Below are 10443 nucleotides of genomic sequence, written 5' to 3'. Positions count from 1 at the left end.
CATCAGAAAGAGACTGGGCAAAAATGTTCCTAGACGAAAAACACTGCTGAGCAAAAAGAACATTGAATCTCAATTTTTCCAGAACACGTCCTGATGATCCCCAAGACTTTTGGAAAACATTCTGTGGACCGATGAGACAAAAGTTGAACTCTTTGGATGTGTGTGTCCCTCAGTACATCTGGTGTAAAAGAAACACTGCATTCCAGAAAAAGGACATTATACCAACAGTAAAACATGGTGGTGGTAGAGTGATGGTCTGGGGCTGTTTTGCTGCATCAGGGTCTGGAAGACTTGCTGTGATAAATGGAACTATGAATTCTGCTGTCTACCAAAAGATCCTGAAGGAGAATCTCCGACCATCTGTTTGAGACCTCAAGCTGAAACCAACTTAGGTTCTGCAGCAGGACAACTATCCAAGGGTGGCCCGATGTCTTGTATTTTTCAGTTTCTGTCCTGCTTCTCTGTTTGTTGCTGTTTTCATTTTTTCGTTTTTTCCTACTCCATGGTCCTGTCTTCACCCTAGCCCTGCCCTAGCCATAAGTGTTGTCACCTTGTGTCTTATTTGATGCCTTCTGTATGAATGTGAACAAGTTTTGTATTTTGTGTTCCTTAGTATCCGTGTTTCCTCAATCCAGATCTGTTTTGTGAATTTAGTAAGTTTGCTAAGTTTGTTCATTTTGTATTTTTAGTGTTTTTCTAGCTTCTTGTTTTTGTTAAGCATAGTTTTGTTCTTGTCTTTGTTTATCTCTAGTTTTGTGTTCTTAGTTTTTGCAATACCTATAGTCCATCCTCCCCAGCGCCAGCAGCACCCGCTACCCCAGTCCCGATACCAGCTCCAGCAGAACCCGCTACCCCAGCCCTGGTACCAGCTCCAGCAGCACCCGCTGCCACAGTCCCGATACCAGCTCCAGCAGCACCCGCTGCCACAGTCCCGATACCAGCTCCAGCAGAACCCGCTACCCCAGCCCTGGTACCAGCTCCAGCAGAACACGCTACCCCAGTCCCGATACCAGCTCCAGCAGCACCCGCTGCCGCAGTCCCGATACCAGCTCCAGCAGCACCCGCTACCCCAGTCCCGATACCAGCTCCAGCAGAACCCGCTACCCCAGCCCTGGTACCAGCTCCAGCAGAACACGCTACCCCAGTCCCGATACCAGCTCCAGCAGCACCCGCTACCCCAGTCCCGATACCAGCTCCAGCAGAACCCGCTACCCCAGCCTGTCCCGGTGGTGGCATCCACCTCAGCTAAAGTGCCAGTGATGCCAGCCGTCTCAGCTCCAGTGCCAGCGGTGCCCGCCGCTCCAGCGCCTGTGAATGCAGTGCCTGCCGCCTCTGATCCTGTGCCCACTCCCAGAACTAAGCACACCCCAGGTTGTGTACTCCCAGACCTGCTCCAGCCCCTAGAACTGTGCCCAGGCTGGCCCCTCAGACTTTGAACTTTACCAGTCCTGGGCTCCAGTCTATGTTTGTATTTGTACATGTGTCTGTTCCTGTCTTAGTCCCAGTTCCTGTCTGTATCCCTGTACCTGTGTCTAATCAGGTTTCCCTTATGTCTCCATCACTATGTTCATGTGTGTCCCGGTCAATGTATTTGTGCCAATTCCCCTGTCCAGTCTTGTCCAGTCCACATTCCCGTCTTCTGTTCAGTCTACTGCCCCATCTGCGCTCCTGTCTAGTGTCGAGCCCCATGTCCAGTCTCAGTTCCCGGCCACTGTCCAGTCTGTGTTTCAGCCCCCTGTCCAGTCTCTGTCCCTGTCTAGTGTCCAGTCCCTTGTCCAGTCTTTCGTCCAGTCCTTGTCCCCTTTCCAGTCTAAGCCCCTTGTCCAGTCTTGTATTGTATTTTGTGTTCCTTAGTATCCGTGTTTCCTCAATCCAGATCTGTTTTGTGAACTTAGTAAGTGTGCCAAGTTTGTTCATTTTGTATTATTGTGTTTTTCAGTTTCTTGTTTTTGGTAAGCAGTTTTGTTCTTATTCTCCTCCTTTCACCCTGGGGTGGGTTTCCTGAAAACGGTCAATCCAAGCGAATAACAAAACAAACGCATGACGTGAGAAAAGAATGAGCCATTTCTGCAAGTTTTTCCACAAGTGTGAAAATTAATAAACAAGTTAACAAAGAACGCCTTTGTTGACTCCTCCCTGATACAGCACGATCATTCAAAATATGCAGTATTAATTAATTATTACACCCAAAAGCTTCAAAATATGTTGGAATCTATATCATTATACATATACATATTTTGAAATTTGATTGGTCTATTTAAATATGTCCATTCAGACTACAAGCTACATAAAAATATTATATTATATTATATTTTATTATATTGGAATGACCCTATATTTTCTCACTTAAAATTAGCAGTCTCTGGTGTTTAAGGTACTGGACTGCAAGCAGAAGCCACTTTAATAACTACTTAAATAATAAGACTGGGTCGAGTTACTTGTTAATTTGTGTGCAAGTTCACGTTGTACTTCAGTTACTTAAGAGTTTAGAAAACACTCTTTAATATAGTATGAGTATCAATATTTAGTATGAGATAACAAAGTGTTAAAAAAGCTTTTGGGAAACACAACCCTGTTCATTCATACCAAGGATTCCACAGGAGAAGCACAGGGCAGCTATTATTATTCTCAGCACAGCAATGATTAGCATGGTGGTGGTGTATGAGGTGTTAGTGAGTGTTGAGCTGGTGGTACAGTGAGTGGATCAGATACAGCAGTGATTAGCACTGATTAGCATGGTGGTGGTGTATGAGGTGTTAGTGAGTGTTGAGCTGGTACAGTGAGTGGATCAGATGCAGCAGTGATTAGCACTGATTAGCATGGTGGTGGTGTATGAGGTGTTAGTGAGTGTTGAGCTGGTGGTACAGTGAGTGGATCAGATACAGCAGTGATTAGCACTGATTAGCATGGTGGTGGTGTATGAGGTGTTAGTGAGTGTTGAGCTGGTACAGTGAGTGGATCAGATGCAGCAGTGATTAGCACTGATTAGCATGGTGGTGGTGTATGAGGTGTTAGTGTGTGTTGAGCTGGTACAGTGAATGGATCAGATACTGCAGTGATTAGCACTGATTAGCATGGTGGTGGTGTATGAGGTGTTAGTGTGTGTTGAGCTGATGGTACAGTGAGTGGATCAGATACAGCAGTGATTAGCATGGTGGTGGTGTATGTGGTGTTAGTGAGTGTTGAGCTGGTGGTACAGTGAGTGGATCAGATACAGCAGTGATTAGCATGGTGGTGGTGTATGAGGTGTTAGTGTGTGTTGAGCTGGTGGTACAGTGAGTGGATCAGATGCAGCAGTGATTAGCACTGATTAGCATGGTGGTGGTGTATGAGGTGTTAGTGAGTGTTGAGCTGGTACAGTGAGTGGATCAGATACAGCAGTGATTAGCAGTGATTAGCATGGTGGTGGTGTATGAGGTGTTAGTGAGTGTTGAGCTGGTACAGTGAGTGGATCAGATGCAGCAGTGATTAGCACTGATTAGCATGGTGGTGGTGTATGAGGTGTTAGTGTGTGTTGAGCTGGTACAGTGAGTGGATCAGATACTGCAGTGATTAGCACTGATTAGCATGGTGGTGGTGTATGAGGTGTTAGTGTGTGTTGAGCTGATGGTACAGTGAGTGGATCAGATACAGCAGTGATTAGCATGGTGGTGGTGTATGTGGTGTTAGTGAGTGTTGAGCTGGTGGTACAGTGAGTGGATCAGATACAGCAGTGATTAGCATGGTGGTGGTGTATGAGGTGTTAGTGTGTGTTGAGCTGGTGGTACAGTGAGTGGATCAGATGCAGCAGTGATTAGCACTGATTAGCATGGTGGTGGTGTATGAGGTGTTAGTGAGTGTTGAGCTGGTACAGTGAGTGGATCAGATACAGCAGTGATTAGCAGTGATTAGCATGGTGGTGGTGTATGAGGTGTTAGTGAGTGTTGAGCTGGTACAGTGAGTGGATCAGATACAGCAGTGATTAGCAGTGATTAGCATGGTGGTGGTGTATGAGGTGTTAGTGAGTGTTGAGCTGGTGGTACAGTGAGTGGATCAGATACAGCAGTGATTAGCAGTGATTAGCATGGTGGTGGTGTATGAGGTGTTAGTGAGTGTTGAGCTGGTACAGTGAGTGAATCAGATACAGCAGTGATTAGCACTGATTAGCATGGTGGTGGTGTATGAGGTGTTAGTGAGTGTTGAGCTGGTGGTACAGTGAGTGGATCAGATACAGCAGTGATTAGCACTGATTAGCATGGTGGTGGTGTATGAGGTGTTAGTGAGTGTTGAGCTGGTACAGTGAGTGGATCAGATACAGCAGTGATTAGCACTGATTAGCATGGTGGTGGTGTATGGGGTGTTAGTGTGTGTTGAGCTGGTACAGTGAGTGGATCAGATACAGCAGTGATTAGCAGTGATTAGCATGGTGGTGGTGTATGAGGTGTTAGTGTGTGTTGAGCTGGTGGTACAGTGAGTGGATCAGATACAGCAGTGATTAGCACTGATTAGCATGGTGGTGGTGTATGTGGTGTTAGTGAGTGTTGAGCTGGTACAGTGAGTGGATCAGATACAGCAGTGATTAGCACTGATTAGCATGGTGGTGGTGTATGAGGTGTTAGTGAGTGTTGAGCTGGTGGTACAGTGAGTCGATCAGATACAGCAGTGATTAGCAGTGATTAGCATGGTGGTGGTGTATGTGGTGTTAGTGTGTGTTGAGCTGGTGGTACAGTGAGTGGATCAGATACAGCAGTGATTAGCACTGATTAGCATGGTGGTGGTGTATGAGGTGTTAGTGAGTGTTGAGCTGGTACAGTGAGTGGATCAGATACAGCAGTGATTAGCATGGTGGTGGTGTATGAGGTGTTAGTGTGTGGTTGAGCTGGTACAGTGAGTGGATCAGATACAGCAGTGATTAGCAGTGATTAGCATGGTGGTGGTGTATGAGGTGTTAGTGTGTGTTGAGCTGGTACAGTGAGTGGATCAGATACAGCAGTGATTAGCATGGTGGTGGTGTATGAGGTGTTAGTGTGTGGTTGAGCTGGTACAGTGAGTGGATCAGATACAGCAGTGATTAGCAGTGATTAGCATGGTGGTGGTGTATGAGGTGTTAGTGTGTGTTGAGCTGGTACAGTGAGTGGATCAGATACTGCAGTGATTAGTACTGATTAGCATGGTGGTGGTGTATGAGGTGTTAGTGAGTGTTGAGCTGGTGGTACAGTGAGTGGATCAGATACAGCAGTGATTAGCACTGATTAGCATGGTGGTGGTGTATGAGGTGTTAGTGTGTGTTGAGCTGGTACAGTGAGTGGATCAGATACAGCAGTGATTAGCAGTGATTAGCATGGTGGTGGTGTATGAGGTGTTAGTGTGTGTTGAGCTGGTACAGTGAGTGGATCAGATACAGCAGTGATTAGCAGTGATTAGCATGGTGGTGGTGTATGAGGTGTTAGTGAGTGTTGAGCTGGTACAGTGAGTGGATCAGATACAGCAGTGATTAGCACTGATTAGCATGGTGGTGGTGTATGAGGTGTTAGTGTGTGTTGAGCTGGTGGTACAGTGAGTGGATCAGATACAGCAGTGATTAGCATGGTGGTGGTGTATGAGGTGTTAGTGTGTGTTGAGCTGGTGGTACAGTGAGTGGATCAGATACAGCAGTGATTAGCAGTGATTAGCATGGTGGTGGTGTATGAGGTGATAGTGAGTGTTGAGCTGGTACAGTGAGTGGATCAGATACAGCAGTGATTAGCAGTGATTAGCATGGTGGTGGTGTATGAGGTGTTAGTGAGTGTTGAGCTGGCGGTACAGTGAGTGGATCAGATACAGCAGTGATTAGCATGGTGGTGGTGTATGAGGTGTTAGTGTGTGTTGAGCTGGTACAGTGAGTGGATCAGATACAGCAGTGATTAGCACTGATTAGCATGGTGGTGGTGTATGTGGTGTTAGTGTGTGTTGAGCTGGTACAGTGAGTGGATCAGATACAGCAGTGATTAGCACTGATTAGCATGGTGGTGGTGTATGAGGTGTTAGTGTGTGTTGAGCTGGTACAGTGAGTGGATCAGATACAGCAGTGATTAGCATGGTGGTGGTGTATGAGGTGTTAGTGAGTGTTGAGCTGGTACAGTGAGTGGATCAGATACAGCAGTGATTAGCAGTGATTAGCATGGTGGTGGTGTATGAGGTGTTAGTGAGTGTTGAGCTGGCGGTACAGTGAGTGGATCAGATACAGCAGTGATTAGCATGGTGGTGGTGTATGAGGTGTTAGTGTGTGTTGAGCTGGTACAGTGAGTGGATCAGATACAGCAGTGATTAGCACTGATTAGCATGGTGGTGGTGTATGTGGTGTTAGTGTGTGTTGAGCTGGTACAGTGAGTGGATCAGATACAGCAGTGATTAGCACTGATTAGCATGGTGGTGGTGTATGAGGTGTTAGTGTGTGTTGAGCTGGTACAGTGAGTGGATCAGATACAGCAGTGATTAGCATGGTGGTGGTGTATGAGGTGTTAGTGAGTGTTGAGCTGGTACAGTGAGTGGATCAGATACAGCAGTGATTAGCAGTGATTAGCATGGTGGTGGTGTATGAGGTGTTAGTGAGTGTTGAGCTGGCGGTACAGTGAGTGGATCAGATACTGCAGTGATTAGCACTGATTAGCATGGTGGTGGTGTATGAGGTGTTAGTGTGTGTTGAGCTGGTACAGTGAGTGGATCAGATACAGCAGTGATTAGCAGTGATTAGCATGGTGGTGGTGTATGAGGTGTTAGTGTGTGTTGAGCTGGTACAGTGAGTGGATCAGATACAGCAGTGATTAGCACTGATTAGCATGGTGGTGGTGTATGTGGTGTTAGTGTGTGTTGAGCTGGTACAGTGAGTGGATCAGATACAGCAGTGATTAGCACTGATTAGCATGGTGGTGGTGTATGAGGTGTTAGTGAGTGTTGAGCTGGTGGTACAGTGAGTGGATCAGATACAGCAGTGATTAGCATGGTGGTGGTGTATGAGGTGTTAGTGAGTGTTGAGCTGGTACAGTGAGTGGATCAGATACAGCAGTGATTAGCACTGATTAGCATGGTGGTGGTGTATGAGGTGTTAGTGTGTGTTGAGCTGGTACAGTGAGTGGATCAGATACAGCAGTGATTAGCAGTGATTAGCATGGTGGTGGTGTATGAGGTGTTAGTGTGTGTTGAGCTGGTACAGTGAGTGGATCAGATACAGCAGTGCTGCTGGAGTTGTTAAACACCTCAGTCTTACTGTCAGGAAAACCCAGGCAGGGTGACGAGGAAAGCGGACACAAGTGCAGGTAAGGGCGAAATAAATAAATAATTTATTAAATAAATAACAAAGAAACAAGGAAACGAGGAACAAGTAAACATGTAACAAAGATAAACGAATAACCAAAAACCAAATCAAACCAGTGAAACAAAAGAACATAAGCTAAGCCAACAAGAGATACAGATAATAAATAAACATGGAATATATATAAGGGAATAAACTATAAATAAACAAGGAAAATAACTATAAACGAGAAAACAAGAAATAAACAAGAAACAAGGAACTAAGGCTATGAGAGAACAAGGAAACACTGAGAAAAGCTATTAAACACTGAGAGAGACAAACGACAGGTGAAGGTGCAAAGACCGACCGGGACAAAGTGGCAGAGGAGTGCTATTTATAGTAATATGAAACACACTAGAATTGGAAACACCTGGGGAAGGGGCGGAGCTACAAATGAGAAACAGGTGGAAAAGTACTGAGACGGGAGACACAGGGGAGCACAGGTCACGTGGGGAAGACACACAGAGACACGAGATGAGGCCAAGATGTGACACTTACTGCTGGACTGTGTATTTGAGTTTGAGTTTCTGTTTTTCAGTTGTTTTCTCAGTTAAAGGAAGTTTGGTTAGAGGTGTCTGTTGTAATCAGCTCTATTCCACAGCTACTTTCAACACCAGACTACATATAAGAATTTAATCTATGTTTGAAGTGCTGCACCGCAAGCTGTGATATAATTACATTTAAAACACTGAAATGAGGAAGTATGAGTGTGTAATGTGTGTTGGGTGGGGTGATGGGGGTGAGGGGTTCTAAACTGGGAATGCACTTGATGTTGTCCCAGTTCCCCATCACATGTTGGCTCGCAGCAAGCCTGTCTGCTTTACCAGTTCTGCATACATCCCTCTGACTAAAGTTAGACTGAAAGTGGGTCAGGCTTCAGCTCAGTCGTACCCAGCCTCTCTCTCTCTCCCTCTCTCTCTCTCTCTCTCTTTCTCTCTCCCTCTCTCGCTGTGAATTTATGAATGGTTTGTGAAGCCAAAGTGACAAAGAACCCCAGGTCTGCATGTAATTTTTCAAGAAGACGCAAAAAATAGCAACAACAAGGCTGATAAAAGCAATCAAGCAGCTTTTACACTGGATATCTCTGACTTCTACACTGAGCTCTTTTGTGTGCTGTTGTGCTCTGCTCTATCTGTTAAGCGCTTAAAGTGAAATTGCTCTCAGACGGGGGGAAGAAAGCATGGCGATACGACAAACTAAGAGTCCACAATCGGCACAGTAAGTACAGCGGCTTTATCGCTTATTGAAGACTACTCGGTTTTCTGAGAGCAATAATAAAAGGTTTTCCTCCCTCCTGCTTCAGCTTCCTCTCTCGTCCGGCCTTAGAGGACAGCATTAATCATTTCCAGGGGAAGTGACAGTCAACGAGGCCCAAACGCCAGGTGACAAACTCCAGTTAAATCATTGATCCCTTTGGGTGTCATTATGACCAGCTGATGGTGCTGGACCCCTGAGTTTGACCTTGCTGTGTGTGTTTGTGTGTAAAGCCCAAACGTCCTTCAAACTGCATTCTCTCACACTCATACCTGCTTAAAATGCTGGAAACTAAGACCCTGATGCCAAAATAACAGCATAAGCCTATTGTTGTGTGTATATTGAAAATAAAAATAAATATTATTAAATAGAAATATAAAGCATATGAACAGCCAACCATCTTGTAATTGCCTTTACAACAAGGCCATATGATGAACCACTTAACAACTCTTAGTAACCAACTGGCACCACCCATAACATGCCTAGCAACAGCTTTAGTTGCACAATCATTCTATGTTTTCTCCAGTAAAGGTATTTTTGGTTCTTTTAGTTATTGCTAATTTGGTGTTACTATCCTCGTGATTTTTTTTCTTTTACAGAAGTAATCAGTAGGAAATGAGAGCGAGTGTATGAATTGGCTACAGCAGTATGATTTCAAAACACAGGAGAGAGTAGTCAAGCCCCGCCCACCCCTCCACGGACACGCCCACCACATCCACGGACGCCAAGCTTACTCGGGTTATGCCAGGTTCACACTACACGATTTTAGACCAGTTTTTTAGTTGCCGACAATTTTCCATTGATTGCTGACAAAAACTCTGCTCAGAGGAAAATCGCAGTTGCAGATATCTGAGTCAGGAGCAGCAGCTACCTGCAGCCAATGGGATCGCAGAAAAAGAGGAACCACGGGCCCAAAACGCAACTCCTACATGATCAGAGCTGTTTATGGAGAGTCTGACTTTCTGCTTATATCAGTAAATTATTGTTGATACTAGAGCGAGTAAGTGAGTGCTCTTTGAAAAGAGCTAAAAACTTTAAATTAAAAATAGTACTTAATTACTTGTTCTGAGTATTTCTTTAATTTAAAAAAGCAGAATAATTAATTTTACTATTAAAGCAAAGAAAGCGTGTCTGCCTGTATATTTCCACTTTTCTACAGCAAACAGGTTTTACACAGTAAAAACATCTAAATTATGTCTGCGGTGGTAAAACATTAGCTATATTTCTGTGTTGAGGACATAAGTACATGTTTCAGTATAAAAATGATCAGACATTTATAAACTCTGATTTTGCTCAGTTGCTTCATATGAACTCGTTCATGTTGGACTCACTTTAAGTGCGTATTCTCCTCTATAGAGATTCTCTCGCATGGCATCTCTAGTTCTTGTGTGCATTTAGTTCAGGTGTGTTCTCGTGACAAAAGGTGTTTCTAGAGAGCAGCCAGGTGGGTCTGTGATTTCCCACAGTGATAAAATCATGTAATTTGTTTCCCTGCGTTGCCGATCAGTCATGAAGTGTGAAAGTCTAAACAACTGAAGGACTCAGGATTACAGCACATGCAACATTATTAACCAGCTCGTGTGGATTTTATATAACTAATAGTTAAGTTAGCCTAAGCATTATACCAGTCCATTATACCATAAAAAATGCTGGAGCTACTACTTCACAGTTTCCAGAGACATACTGCTGAGTTCAGCAGATATAAATCTGCAACCTGATCTAGATCTCAGTTATGACCTGCCCCCACTGCAAATAAACAGATAAATAGCTAATGCTCAATGTATAATCACATTTGTAGCTAAACTGACTGCTGTTCATGTTAGCATGTGTAGCATCTTGCTGTGAGGCAACAGCGCTACCCACTGCACCACCGTGCCGCC

At 44.7% G+C, this 10443-nt stretch overlaps 1 long non-coding RNA gene across 4 annotated transcripts; it reads left to right on the top strand.

Annotated features, from left to right (window-relative positions):
- The first annotated feature begins 3043 nt into the window (after positions 1 to 3043).
- LOC125790241 (uncharacterized) lies at positions 3044 to 6981 on the top strand. Of its 4 annotated transcripts, none has more exons than XR_007430035.1 (3): positions 3044 to 3246; positions 3502 to 3739; positions 5084 to 5691. It is a non-coding gene; the product is annotated as an uncharacterized LOC125790241 (long non-coding RNA). The 4 variants fall into 4 exon arrangements; XR_007430037.1 differs by lacking the exons at positions 3044 to 3246; positions 5084 to 5691 and adding exons at positions 4421 to 4678; positions 6900 to 6981 and having other exon boundaries at positions 3343 to 3739; XR_007430036.1 differs by lacking the exon at positions 3044 to 3246 and adding an exon at positions 3995 to 4678 and having other exon boundaries at positions 3343 to 3585; positions 5168 to 5691.
- The last annotated feature ends 3462 nt before the right edge of the window (positions 6982 to 10443 follow it).

Source organism: Astyanax mexicanus, unplaced genomic scaffold (genome assembly GCF_023375975.1).
Source record: "Astyanax mexicanus isolate ESR-SI-001 unplaced genomic scaffold, AstMex3_surface scaffold_35, whole genome shotgun sequence".
NCBI classification, from domain to species: Eukaryota; Metazoa; Chordata; class Actinopteri; order Characiformes; family Acestrorhamphidae; genus Astyanax; species Astyanax mexicanus.
Note: the sequence above shows the minus strand (reverse complement) of the source record. Positions and strands in the feature narration are given on the sequence as shown.